Here is a 15,479-nt window from a genome sequence, read left to right as displayed (position 1 = left end):
ATAACGTTTCCATATGAGGTAGTACTGTTGAAACCAAATTATACTTCAGGTCTTCACGAAACATCAGCATCACACTTTCGATGAATTACTCAATCAGATATTGGACCAATGGGATAACTTGCTGTGCAATGTGTCAGAAACGGTTTAAGTTAACATTTGAGTTAAATGTCAGTGTTTTGCACTTTGTAATTTTTTAATATGTTTAACCAGACCAATCAGACCAATACACAATTAGTCTGAGATTGTATCAACTAGACACTGAATCTGTGTTATATGGGAACAAAGAAAGTCTACATGACACACACGCACACACACACAAATCCGCTGCCTAACCCTGAACCACTCATCCTAACATAGCCAGCCCTGCACTCTAATGTTATGCTATTCAATCTTTTTAATTGTATTCAAATTATTCCTCTCCTGTAACCAATCTCCTAAAACACAAAATACCATAATCACTTTTCCTTAATGGGTTTTCTCACTCTGCTTCCTAGTTTCAAACATGTACACACTCTACTCACTAGAGTCCTGACTCCGCACTTATCTGCTGGTGTAAATATTCCCTTTCTTTTCTCTCATAAGCAGGAAACAAATATTTACAAACATAAATTAATTTAATTTGGCCAATGTGGGAAAGATCATGGACTAATAGCTTTCAATTTTAGAGGTTTTGACCTTTAATTACACTGCCTAATCTGAACAATTAGTATAAAACTAAAACAGAGTGGCAACATTTATCTTCCTGGCATGGTCGGGCAAATGACAGCACCAAAAGAGATAATATATGTGAGTAGATGGTATTTCAGTTTAGTCACTGTATTTGATCTGATCAGTAGTTTAATTTAAAAGTCAAGAGGGACAAAAGTTATGGCGGCGCCCTCGATATCACTTGTGCTTCACTCTATTTAAGAGCGCCAAACAAGACCAGGGTTTGTAGTTGATGGCTGAAGTCAAAGAACGACACAGCCTTGGCAGGAATCTCAGAATGAATGGTGAGGCAGGCCACCACAAGTATCCTACTGATACTAAAGCCAATAAACACTTGCTGCTCCCAGCTGGAGAAGAGCCAATGCCACAGGGAAGCAGCAGGATTAAAAGGTCTCCTGAGCGATTCATAGGGCAAGGTGGGTTCAGCAAAGTGTGTACAATGACACATGCTGTGTGGCCTTACAGCAGTGCTATCTATTGTTTTTCCTCTAAAAATACAATTATTATTGCTATGTGATTATATTCCTTCACCAAAATACAGGGAAAATCACCCTTTCATAGAGTTTTACATCGCCCGGAAGACACTGGATTCTGTTGTCAAACTGGCAAACCTGACCAAAAGGCATCTTGTTATGCTGCTTCTTCCTATCAAAGGCCAAATTAATAGTGTTTGTAAATGTTACACACAATGTAAGTTTAACAAACAGTTGAAATGTAAGAATATTACTATTAAAAGCGTTCACATTCTCCCATTTAGGATACCTTGGTGCTTACTGTTGAGGAGGTTTATATTGGGGGCCAAACGATCAGCAGAGGTCTCCTCCACCACAAAATTGGTGTCAAAATCAGTTGTCTGGCTCAACTTGGGAAACATGTATGGATGAATCAATCACAACCTGTTCAACACAGCATGTGGTGGGAGGTATGGTAGTGTTCACAATACCATACCTCCCACCACAACAGGGAATTGATCACCAGCTACATTAGAATATCCAAGTGGTACAAGACTGCCCATTTCACAACCTATTTGCAGAATCAGGAAAAGGGAATCAGAAAAAGCTTCACTATTATAAGCAGATTAATCACAACAGCTCAACAACCCGAAATACAAGTAGAAGAAGAGAAGAATTCCAGCGCCAAGACCAGGAAGAGGATGTACCATTGATTGAGGAAAAACCAATACCATGTTTAAATGGTACAATTCCTCAGGCACTGTCGGAAGCAACATACCCAGGTCAGTGAAATAGGCCGAGGAAAGGCTGAGAAAAATCAAAGCGATCACACTTACCAGGTTGTTTCAACAAGTGCAGGGTTAGATGATGTTCAGAGGTCAAGTCAGATGTGCAGGCATCACCACAAGATCAGGATGCAAAGTGGACAGCTGAAACACCAGTGACACAAGCAGAAAACATGCTTCAGTTGAAGGACATCTTTGGGAATCCATGCAGAAGGTGGCCCACCCACCTACAGCCTTGGGGGAAAACAGGTACAGGGGTATGGGAATAACATGATCCAAGCCAAGGGCCAAAATATTCTGTCATTCGTGACTATAAGTGTAAGTATCAAAAAGTTGGAGGAGTTGTTTTTTTTATTGGTGTAGTCAATATTCCAGACATTTTTTTGCAGAAATGTTACTAAATAAATTTAACTCTTGTACTGTCAGCACTTTTTAGCAAAATGTCTTCTGTGTTTCTCTTTGTAAATAGTGGGGATCAAGGCACACGTTGTGTCTAAGTTGGCGTCTGATTGTTACCTTTGTTACAAGTCATTTCCCATCTGTTTCTCTCTTCTAACCCTAACCCCTGGTTGGAGAACTACTTGTCCCTTAATGGTCATAAAGACCTGTAAGGATGAAACCGCAATGGTAGCCTGAAAAAAACAATCCATAAAATGTAGTTGCTGTTTACTGAAACTGTATTTGTTTGGGATTAAATACAAATATTTGGATCAAATACAAAGCTTCATGCCAAGTGCTTGATGAAGAAATCCAAAGTACACCACTTTTAACATTCATCTCAGTCTTGTGCTTTTGCTCGATTTCCGGCCCCTAACTAAGTGGATTCCTTATTGTTTATTTAGGCTGGATAATTATGTGCCATTTGAAACATGAATGTCATTGAATGGGGATGATGGGGGACTCTTGGTCGTCTGGATGCATTTGCTGCCTAATCGACATTGTTTATAATTCAAATTGCTTTTGAATAGTTCCAGATTGCAATTTTTCAAAAGCAGCACTTTGTGTGTTTTTTTCCCTCTCTTCCGCTGTGAGCATCATGAAGGTTTAAACTCTCCTTAGTTATGAAACTTGTTGACCGATTCATAAATATTGGTACCATCTATTTCATTAAAATTATTGAGTGAATTTGTTGTTAGGGACTGCTACGCCAGAATCAAAAGAAGACCTTGTGCTTTTATTTGTGACTGTGTGAATTGCTTAATATTAAAACCTCCCTTCAAGTGTTGTGACACATCTAAATGGCATTGAAACAGGGGACGTGAGAGATACGGAGTGCACTTTTCAATTCGAGGTAGTTTGTTATTCCAGTGTACACATTATATGCAGCAGGACTTCAACAAAGTGGAACTATTAATAGAATGGAGAAGTGGAATTATTAACATTGAGAGTGATACCTGAGCATCAAAAGTGCTTTATTGAACTAGTAATTCAATTAACTGGCCATTATGCATGCCAGTTTGAATTTAGTTGAATTTTGAACATCAAGCTGTCCCATTCTGTAATGCAGATTCCAAACAAATGTGTCTCCTGAAGCCTTTCACAGATGTGCCAATCTCAAAACAACTCTGAACTAAATGTCCACTTCCCAGAGATCAGAGCACATTCAGTTTTTTAAAACTAGCCTTTGCGCTACAGGACGGTCTAAAGGTGACCCCTGCAGTGACATTTTGCACGGCCCCTTGAGTCCTACTTAGCACTTCACTTTTTAAGCTATAGGCACAATGTTGTGGCATGAAAGCGTTTCAGGGAAAAAAAGGCGACTTAATTGCTGTTGTAAGGAACCCATTTTGAAGTCTCAAGGGTTCTAATGTAATTCCCATGATAGTGGCATTATCTGACGTGCCTTTCAACCTCCCACAGTGATATGCTCAGAGCTGCGAGTAATCATGGGTAGAGGAAAAGATTAGAAGCTGTGCTCAGAGGGCTTTGGTGTGCAATTACCTTGATGCCTCTCTTTTACAAATGATTAATTGCCCTTCACTCTTTTTCAGTGATCCAATTTCCAGATCATTAAAGCACCTTTGGCTTGATCTTTGTTGTGGCACACATCATCTACAGCAACCTCCCTCCCACCCACTGACCTGCACCTCCAGCATCGAGAAACCATCCCTCACGTTCGGCAAAAACAACACCCAACAAATCGCCTCTCAATAGGGAGTACATGACTGTTTCACAATCAATGCTATTTCCCTCAGATGCGACACATTAGTTACTGCCACTTGGTACCACCGCAAGTTATTTGTCCGACAACTAGTTCACGTATGCTGTTGGTGAGGCTGTGTTACTAGATTGGTTTCCCAGTGAACAGGAGCCAAGAGACTGAAGGCTGACTTCAACATTAAAGTGGCCATGATGAAGAATCTAACAGTACACTGCTATTAAACACTCCTGGACCTCACAAGGAACATAAATCTTTGCCATGCAGGTGCTTTAGATGATGTCTACTTGATAAGAGTGCTGGAGGACCACCGTGCCTTCTCACACTGCAGACCACACAGGCAGTGTGGGAATGGCTGTGTAGCTTTCCACTGGCTGTGGGTCTAATGAATTGCTCCTGTGATCTGAGACTAGCATCATCAGTAGCATTCTCATTGTTGGTTGTCCTCATCAAACTCACTGAAGCTAATACCAGGACACCTAGTCTCACTGAACCAATGGGCTGCTCACTGTGATGTGCTGCGCTTCACTGCCAGCAGACACAATTGGTAGTATCAATTAACGTCTGCTTACTGTCTTACCCCGGCACTGGCACGCTTCACCGATCTCCAGGGTGGGAAAGAACTACTATTTAAACCAAAAGAATTATAACAAGAATTATCACAATTTAGTTTATTTCCGGCAAATATGTTTTAGTGCTGATATGTTTTCCCTTGGCGTGCGCCTCTTGTTATGATTGAATTTTGTATAAAGAAAGTTTAAAAGAGCATTAAACCCAAACATCTTTTGTTATTTTCCGTCAGAGATTTGTTTGCCACCGAGGATGAAAAAGCAATTTCTCGACTTCTCCGTTTCTCTGTAATGCTTTTACTCTTGACCTTGAGGAGGAAATACCTCTGTGATCATTGTCTCTTTCCCCACCTGTCTACCTCGGCTGGAGAAAATGGGCTCCTGCTCCGAGAGACAATAAGCAAAGCTTGCTGAGCTGAATACTGGCTGTTATTTATTCGTCTTTCTCTGTGTGTGTGCAAGTGAGTGAGACATAGAGAGAGATGGTTTTGGTTTTTCACACCGTGCATCATATGTGACAAAAGTGTCTGTCATCAGCTTTGATCATCATGCAGGAAAAAAAGTTAAATAATGAATTCACCCAGGGCTGATAGAACTGAAACATTCAACACTTTAGAAAAATGTCATGAGATCCACATTTTTAAATCACTTCGAGTGCATGAGCAGAATATATTAGTTCATGATATAACCTATTATGATGTACGGGTTGATTTATGGGCCGGCTTTGATGAAATGAATGCTTTGAAAAGTCTGCCTCATTTAGCCGAATATTGTGTGACCCACATCCTTAATGTTCGTACCCAGAATTTGACTATTCACTGAAATATTACAGGCAAAACAATGTTCAACACGTGTTCTGGCAAAGGTATTTAATGAGGGCGCGGGTGTAATTGGCTAAAGTTTGTGAGACGTGCTGCAATTAGAGTCGGCGCAGAGAGGCAATATAAAACGACCAATACCCATTTGTAACATGGCAGGGCTGTGAGCCTGTAGTTGTGTAGTTTTAAATGTTACAACTAATTTGAGTGAGTCCAACAAAAAAAAACTCCAATACAGATGCCACTTGAAGTGCAACAGGTTTGAATGTGTCTTCCCAGAGCGAGTGAGGCAAACTATCATTTTTGCCAAATGCAACAAGGTCACACCAGATACATGGTAATAGTGTTTTTTTATGTTTGTATACTGGTGATTTTTTTAGGTGTGGGTTGCATTAATCAGGTGAGGTAAATAGGAATACTTTGCTCGGTGTAATAAAAAAAACGATGCAGTTAGTGGTGAACAGGTGGGTACTGATGGAACTAGGCTCCTTCTCTTCCTTCCTCTTCAGCTAAAAGCCCGAGACAAACAACAAATCATGAGTGCGCAGCAGCTTCCTGTGTCTCCCAGGCCACATCCCTCTCTGATAGAAAAGGTTCATTCACTGAAACGACTAGAAACTGGTAAATAGAGTGAACATAGAAGACGAATGGCACGGGGATTTCTGGTCCCAGGGCTTTCCCTGAGATAGAAGTAGGGGCCCTGTGCCTTTAAGAAAAGGATTGTGATGTGAGTGATGTCTTCAGAGAGTAAAATGGTCTTATCCACAGGGTACGATCATGGACGCAATTGACATCGCAAGCACGGACTGTATGGTGACCTAGAAAATAGATAGATCAACCCGTGACCAAAACATAATAAGCTAAATCAAATTGACAGCCGCCCATGTGTCCATCAATAGCCATGTCCAGTGAAAGTGGCCTCGACCTTGAACAAGACACTAAAATCCCTCTTTCCCAATTACTGTAAATCAAGCCTGATAAGAGCATCAACCACATGTCAAAGACAAAATGAACATAATGAAAACCATGTGTCAAGACAGGTTTATCAAGACGTCTCAGGGGGTGGGCTCGTATCGACATTACTGTCATACAGTGTCCACTCAGAGTACATGCACACTTTCTGAAATTTAATGTCATTGATTGAACACGTCTTCCCTAAACTAAAGCCCTGCAGTGTGAAGAGCAGAAATGTGTACGTCTAAAACCTATTCTATTGTACTTATTATCACCAACGTGTTAATCTAAAGTGGCAAATGAATGAATCAGTGTTATGAGAAATGTCTTCGTAGTGACTGAGGAGTGTTTTGTGTAACCATATCACGACTTCTACTCTTTGTTGTGGTTTATCATCTGAAGTACTGCGGCCCTGAGCGCTGAACACACTGCAACGCAAGAAAACACAAAACACAAGCAAATGAAAAAAAACATTGTTGTTTCTCCAGTTTAAATCGTGAATCACATTCGACTTACTACCACCACTTACCAAGAGGAGTGTACGCTATCAATTTCATGGATAAATAAGAAGAATGTTGTGGAAATGGTCATTAATGGTGAATATAAAAGTGCTGGTAAAAGAAAACATAAACAATGAACCACTTATATAAATGCTCGGATCGTATTTAATGTATCCAGATATTTTAAGATATCTCTAGACCTTGAATGTCTAAAACTAATTTAAAGGAACCCTTTGGAAACATGGCTGTAAATTCACACTATTTCTAGATCTATTTTTTCCCAATTTAAGTTTGTTTTATCTAATTTTATCGTAACCCCTGAAATGTACATTTGATTCCTTCCATTGACTTTCTAACTCTCTGTTTGTAGGTGGACTGCATCTACTGATGTACTCCTTCCACTGCCAGCCATGTCCCGTCCAATAAAAGCTAACCTTGGATGATGCTCGGCCGTATAATCTTTAGTCATGCAGTGGGTGATGACCTTCATGAGAGGTCATCACGAGGCAGACGCTTTGCAATAATCTTAAAAGCAGAATGTCATTACAAGAATACGCATGTCATCAGACTGAATCATCACAGGAGGAAGTTGCTGTTAACTTGATCCAACAGCTCATACTCATATATTTGATTGATCCTTAAGCTTTGACATTGCAATGCAAAAGACAAATTATGTAATATTTAAACTCACAGACACATATATATTGTTTTGGATTTGTTTTACTTAGAGCACACTGCTTTCCTACAGTCAGTTCTTCTGAGAAAGACCCTGATGGAGGACTTTTGAATTTAGAGGAACATTAAAACTCATGAAAAAAAAAAAAAAATGATGCGTTTGCGTTTCTTCTGTCGCAGCGTGTGAATGAGTTTGTTGACATTCACACAGATAATACCTCAAATCCCAGTTATGCTCCTAATTGGGACGAGCTTTTGTGTATCTGCGTATTCCATTTGCAAACACCCCTGTATACATCAATTCACAGCCTGTTTCCACGGCAACACCTCATGGTAATTACAGTGTTTGAACACACAACGGGACAGACTGTATATACCTTTACTTTGAGGACTTAGTCTGCCTCTACACTCTACTGGATTGCGATGAGTCATTGTCTGCAGGGCACTCATACAACTCTTGTTTGTCAATAACAAACAAAAGACTAACCAAGAAAATATAGATTTGTTTTCTTCACTCGTGAAGCATGTTCTTTCTGTGCATTACATCCCTGGGTGGTAGCTTTCAGACATGTGCCTTTCTTTGTGTTGTATTGGTCTTTGGAAGTGTGCTCAGATACATTTGTGTGCATTCTGTGAGACAACGGTAGCAGAGTACTTATGTACCACAAAGCTGTACCCAGTAAATCCCTTTACATGATAGAAATATGGCCCCTGCATCCTTTGGAAAGCTGACCTTGGATTCTTGTTTCGCGCTTAGCAGCGGGGATTAGAGGAAATCTTCCACAAACACACATTTTGCTTCAAGAGATCTGGGCCTATTTTGCCTCAGATTTATTTCAAAAACGCAAAACAAGGCTACTTTTGAAATGAACTCTGTGGATATTGACAGAAAGGGAAAATACTGTGCGAGGGGCTGATTTTTCTCTTATCATTTTTCTTTTTCCTGTGTCAAAAGTAGGTCGAGCTGAAAGGCAGAGAAACTTACTGATATTTAGTTCTGAGAAGAAAAGACTTTCCAAAAGTCAAGTTAAACTCTTGGGCAACATTGACCTTCCCATACATTAATGAACCTTCTTTTTTACTTTAGCGTTTTAACTCTCTGTAATGATCTGGGTGCCTATTTGTGCTAAAAATTACTGAGCCCCAGAAGTGCACTGGAGAACCGAATGTCATTGGCTGGATCTATTAGATATACGGCTGTATTGGCTTTTTCAATCAATCAATCAATCAATCACATTTTATTTGTATAACCCATATTCACAAATCACAATTTGTCTCATAGGACATTTGTAAGTGTTGTTTGTATAAACCTGATGGTGCAGATGACGTAATTCCAGTTCAATTCCTGTTTTTACAACATTAACAATCTCAATGTGGGCCAGATGTTGGTCTGGTGAAAGACAGTGGCCACTAAAGCTGCTTCCAGACATGCACTGAACTCCAGGTGATCTCCTGACATAATGACCGACTCAGCCCATCTGAGAACACAGCAAGAGATCCTAAGCAGGGTTCAGTGAAGAAGACCGATGTTCACACCAAACCAATACCTCAGTTTGGTGCCGGTGCTGGTATGGCAGTTCCATGTCGGACCATGTATTCTATTGGATGGAGAACTGTTGGAGCGTCTCATATTCACTTAAGCTCACTTTACACTGCGTACGAATGTAGAACTTCTTTGATTGCCTCCTCGCACGTTGGAGAGCTCGTTGAACAGCTTATCGGAATGTAATGGAACTCATCTTCCACTCATAATGCTGCTCTGCTGCTCGAGGGCCAGTCGTCGATTATACGGGGACACACCTGGAATTAAATGTACAACTGCAAGTTTGTTGACTGGCTGTTAAATATTCTACGACCCAAGGGAGGAGACAAGGATGGTGAAATCCCCATAAAAGAGACCGTATGCATTCATTTCAAGTTTACGTGATGCTGAGATCTGTAGGTGGAATAAACACTGGTCACCTTGGCAGATTTAATACCTCACATGAGGTCATGGATGAGACATTGTAATTTTTAACTGAGGGGATGTGCTCACATATCTTGTACGAGACATCTGTGAAGTCAACATATTGTATATCTGTATATCAGTGCACCAGAGTACAAGTTAGGAGACGAAAGGAGCAACGTTTATACATTTTATTAGGAACACCAGTGCACCTGCTTATTCATGCAATTATTCGATCTGTCAATGCATAAAATCCTGCAGATCCAGTTCAGGAGCTTCAGTTAAATATCCACATTAAACATCAGTATGGAGATTAAAATGTGATCTCAGTAAGTTTGACTGTGGCACGATTGTCACTGCCAGATGGGTTTGTTTTAAAGTATTTTTGAAACTCAGATTTTCATGCACAATGGCAGAATTATTTAATCAGAATTATTAAATCAAAGATCATCCAGTCATATTAGGGCCAATTAAAGTGGAAGAAAAGTGTGAGAATTTGAAAATGATGTCCTAATTTTACGAGAATAAAGTCGGGATTTTATAAGAATCAAAAATCCATACTATTTATACTACTTTGTTCTCAATTACAACTTTATCCTCATTATATTACATTATTCTCAAAATCTCAACACATTTTCTTTCTGCAATATCACCCTATCACTCTGTGACACAGTGAGCATCAGTCCTGTGGGTGGAAATATCTGGTTGATGAAGAGAGGTCAGATGAGAATGGCCGGACAGGTTAGAGCTGACTTCCACTGTGACACACTTTACTACTGTGGTGGCAGAACAACATCAGAAGGCACAATACATTGATCCTTTAGCTCGGGGGTGGGGAACCGTTTTTCTATCAAGGGCCATTTTAATTTTCACAACATTCAAGGGCCTGACTAAATTATTGTTTATTACTAACACATAAATCACACCAACTTTTTACATTGGTTGCCCCTAACTTTTTCATTTGGGTGCAGCTAAAGATTTTCACAGCGCCATTTGTCACCGTAATAGTCCCGTAATATTCGTTAGAATATATGTTACCAGCTCAGTAAACATGATGTAATGGTTCGGTTTTACATGAACTTTTAGGTTTGAATTGTATTAGGTTAGTCTTCCAGCATCTCACGTAGGATTGTGTGTTTGTTTTTGTGTGTGTGTGTGTGTGTGTGTGTGTGTGTGTGTGTTTACATGTCTTGTGAACTCAAACAAACACAAAGTAAACTTCTGCACTGTTCAGGTCCTAATAACTTGTGTTGGTGTTTATAGTCAAAGTTTAAAGTGAGCGCAGTGTGGAGGGAGGACACAACCTAACCTCTCATTCGCGTGAATGAGTTTTCCTCTATCATCTCTGCTTCACTTTGTTTCTCCCAGGCTGTGTTCGGAAAGTCAAAATAATCTCCTTTCCTAACCACTATTCCTTGACCCAGATGGAATACCTCCTGGGGTCAGGGAAAGATGAGAAGTAGAAGCTGTAAGGAGTTAGGAAAGGAGAACCACGGTGCGGAGACAATCCGACTCTATTTACACTTACGTTATTTTAAATAAAACTTGATTTTAAAAGAAGATACGTACAAAATGTACGGTACTCTGTGCTGTAGGCCGTGCACTGACAGTTGTCAGTTGATGTTTCCTGTTTAAAACAGAATGACCTGTGTCCTGAGAAAAGATGTTTTCAGTTTATACAGAGGAAACATGTAATCATCACTTATTCACTGAAATAAACAACAAAACAGATTTAATTGAAAATAAAACAAACAGGAATATAATAATGTGAGGAATATACGTGGAGAAAAAACTAATATTGTGTCCATTCCACAGTCAGGAGATATCTGAAGATATCTTTTATATTTGTATTTAGTTGTGATGATGATGTTGTGAACTGTAAGTTCATTCTGTTTGTTGTTTATTGTGACTCCTGACTGGACAGAATTCAGACGAACATGTGAGGATTTTAGTTCTGGATCGTGTCACAGGAATAAAACTGTTCTGTGTTTATATTTACGTGGGTGTGTCCAGGTGCAATTACAACGTTGTTTGGCTTCACATGTTGCTGCTGCAAAGAATTGTGGGACAGCATTTCCTCCTTTTCCTTTCATAAAGGATGGGCGACGTTTCCTATGCTAAAGGAGATAAGTGAGGCATTGAAGCTCCTTGTCTCACCCTTAAGAGAATTTGAACAGCTCTTATTATGGCGGCCGCTGAAATACTTCTGGGTCATTTCACTCAGTTAGGAAGGTTCTCACCTGTCCTCTGGTGACATTTGGGAAAAGTCACGGCCACGAGATACTAAGGATGAGAGATGAAACCTTTCACCTAATCACATGACATAGCCTCTATAACAGGCTTTAGTTTAATACGTACTGAGATGGAAACGTCTGCAATAAATAATTAATTAGAACATAGGGCCATATTCTCGTACGCGAGTGCATTATACAAAGCGCAATTAAATGTCCAGTTCCTACTCTGCCGTTTTTTTATGTTGGTGACAGGATGCGCCTTGGGAATCTGGAAACAGGAAGATATTTAGATGTAGCCTACTGCGTGGGGGGGGGGGGGGGGGGGAATAATCAATCAAAGTTTTATACTTCTATTTTCCCCTGTAAGTAAGTTTATCCTCAGATTCCCAAATGTCAGCAGAGGGGCTCCGTAGATTCCGAAGCAAAATGGACTATTCGAATGCAGCCCCTGTTGTGAGTGAGTGGGGGTGGGGCTGTGTGTGAGTGTAAACTCGGCCTCACTCCCAGAGGAGAGGGGGTGAGGAAGAGACCAGTTCAATGTTAGAGGTGCAGATGCACACCGGTGTGGAATATTTTAGTCACGCTCTGATCTTTGGTCACGTGCGTAAGTTTATTTAAATCTATGAAATGCCTCGAGGGCCGGACCAAACAATCTGGCGGGTCGTGTACGGTTCCCCGCCTCTGCTTTAACTAATACACTCTGGGCCCCTCGTTGAATGCCACAGCCTCTCTGAGTATTGCTGTCGACCATTTCAAGACCAGAATTGAACATCCTCTCCCAGCAGTTTACTGCCATAACCGTGTCAACATGGACCAGAATCCACCATGTTTCGGACTCAAATACCTGATGCTGTTCTGGGAGCAAAGAGAGACGACACTCAGTATAGGTGCGGTCTTCCTAATAGTGAACATCCCCATGGTCATTTAATAACAGACACGAACTAGACTTTGTAACTAGACAGCTCCAATGACCACTGAGAATAGCCATAACCTTCGGCTTCAAGCAATAAAATAGATGTAACGACGTTTTCATTTGAAAGTCGTAACATCACATTTATCTCCATTGCAGTTCTCAGCTGCAAAGTCTTTGTAAAACACAAAGTAGTAACCTGCAGCTAAAGACTTATTAAATATTATCTCAAGATTAATTTCTAAAATGAACACATACTCTCCACACTTTCTGCGAAACTTCGTAGGAGAAGAAAATCCACTGCACAAAAATATTCTGCTATATAAGGACGAGGATGTGCGGATGTGTCCTCAGGCATTGTATTGATTCTGCTGGATGGGTGGGAAGCCAGAGAGATGCTATGTTAATGCCGCTACAGATAGTCACGTCTTGAATGAAGAAAATAGCAACACATAAAAATACTGCATCTGTACGAAATGTGAGTAAATACCTCTGGTGCTCTCAAATGTCAAAAGAACGTGTTTATTTGTCTTTTTTTTCCCTGTTCAGTCTTTTAAAACTCCAGATGTGCGTTTGCTGCTGCTAACCTTCACACACTTCCTCTGAACTTCTGCGGAGCTTATGATGTTTTTCCCGTTTCTCTCGGTGCTGTTTTGGAGCAGCGGCGATGCAACTTCAGGGTGATTTATGAAGCTGCAGTTCGTGGGGCTGTCGAGTCGAACTGTGCTATGCTGGTGTTTCTGATATTTTTATCACCCCATTTATATAAATGAGCGCAGAGGGTAAAGTATTGTCTTGACCGTTGTGAAGGTAGGATTCACTGAAGATTTATTGCGTGGGACTGCGTTCGTTTTTTTTAAGCCAGGTGACTCTAATAAACCCGGGAACAGAGTGTGCGAGCAAGTTAAGAGAGTAAAAAAAAAAGCAAGAGCTCAGTGAGAGCGCAACATGAAAGTTTGTGTTTCCTGGCTGTATTATGTTGTGGTCTATGAGTAAGTGTTACTAAAGTCGACTGTAGCTACAAGGGAAATGCAGTTCCTTGACATGATGCCAAAGAACAGAAATACAACACCAACAGCAAAACAAGACGTTGGATTACAAGGCAGATTCACGTATTTCAACGTGTGTATTTATGTTCTTGAGGAGGTGTTTTTTTTTTCTTTATTGTTCAGATTTAAGAAATGCACATTTGTGGCACAGAGAAAACTATTTTAGATCAGATCAAAACACAAGAACACATCTACCTCTGTCTGTTTGTTTCCATATCACAGTGTGTCGAAATCCACTGTGTCAGAAGATCTTGAGAGCGTTCTTCAAATGTTAGTCCAGGCAAACATGTCTTGTCGAGTATTTTGTTCCGAGAGCCCACGCCGAGTTTGCATGTTTTCTCCAAAAACACCAATGAAGATTTTATCGTATTTGATTTGATTTTACGACTGATGGTGTAAAGATGTCCTTCGACAACGCCAGAATATGATTATCTACTTTTGACAACTTGTATTGAGAAAAATAAAGGATCCAACTCCAGGGAAATCGTCTCTAATTGGACAGAGAATCATGCGCTGCCCTAACGCAGGAGAAACCAATTATGTGGCAGGTACCGAAAATAAACAGGCTGCTTCACTCAGCTCTTCCTTTGAGGAGAGATTCATGAATTCCAGATCAGGCAAATACAGTCGGGGCATCTAATGATGTCGACGGATATATCTGGAGATTGACAGGGCAACATGTTTGAAATTCAACCACCGCGATGAAAAGCAAGGGAGGGGCTGAGGCGAATTTTCCCCAACACAGTGTGGACGTGAGCTTTTCCTTTAAGAAATTCACACCCAGATTTCCTGTTGTGAAGTCAGGAATATTGTCTCACCTGTAAACAGAAGAAAATAAAAAGCACAGCCGTTAAACCGAGCAGCGTTTCAATGCATCTCAGGACGTCTCACTTTACATTCCCGTCCCGTCCCGACGACATGGATGCAGGTTTGCGTGGAAGGGGACGTTCGCAACTCAAAAGGTCAAGTCAAGGGGGTTATGTATGCAAGGTGGAGTGCAAGCCACTGAACAAGAACATTTCTCATTAGAGCTCACTGAGAGGTGTCCCGTCATTGCTCTTATGCAAATGATGAATAATTTTCTGATGCTGTACAACGACAGTCATCCTGTGCAGGAGAATATGTGATCTGCACTCTTAAGGCACAGTGCAGCGGCTCTCGACATGTTTCACATGGATGTAGAAGAAATGAGTAACACGTGCTGAGCTAAGCAGCCATACATTGATATACTATTGTATGTATGTATATTATTTATTTGGTTTTTTGTCATTTTGCTGGTTGATTCATTATAATCATTGTTATACAAACTGCATGCCTTGTTTGAGTGAATGTTTCCATGTACAAATTAAGAGGATTATGGTAATCTGCAAATGAAGTGTTCTGTCAGTTGGAGAAGTGTGAATCTGTGAGGGTACAAGGTGTTTCTAGTTATTTCAGTGACACTGAATCCTTATTGTAAAGAGGAGAGCAAGGCTTCTGAAGTGTCACTGACACAGCACAGAACAGTTTGGTGAGATCCGGAACGAGGAACCCTCAGACAGTGATAACAGAACTTATCACAATGTGTGAGGTGAAGTGGCTGCATGCATGTTTTGTTTAAAAATCACTTTGAACTCCATTTTTAGTCAAATTATTAAATGTATTCATTCTATTGGTTGACTGTATTCTACATTTGGGGATGCCAAATGCTATGCACATAAAATATAAAATTGTAGATGACAG

General features: G+C 40.4%; 1 protein-coding gene across 2 annotated transcripts in view; it reads right to left on the bottom strand.

Moving 5' to 3' along the window:
- lingo1a (leucine rich repeat and Ig domain containing 1a) overlaps positions 1–15,479 on the bottom strand; it is a 128,354-nt gene that overhangs the window by 44,379 nt on the left and 68,496 nt on the right. Inside the window, exon 3 of one of the 2 annotated variants that reach the window (XM_034588447.1) lies at positions 1,997–2,089. The exons of the other annotated variant lie outside the window; for it this stretch is intronic. The gene's annotated coding sequence lies outside the window, so the exon portion shown is untranslated. The remainder of the gene's footprint in view (positions 1–1,996; positions 2,090–15,479) is intronic. 2 annotated transcript variants of the gene reach the window in all.

This window comes from Hippoglossus hippoglossus, chromosome 6, assembly GCF_009819705.1.
Source record: "Hippoglossus hippoglossus isolate fHipHip1 chromosome 6, fHipHip1.pri, whole genome shotgun sequence".
Classification (NCBI taxonomy): Eukaryota; Metazoa; Chordata; class Actinopteri; order Pleuronectiformes; family Pleuronectidae; genus Hippoglossus; species Hippoglossus hippoglossus.
Note: the sequence above shows the minus strand (reverse complement) of the source record. Positions and strands in the feature narration are given on the sequence as shown.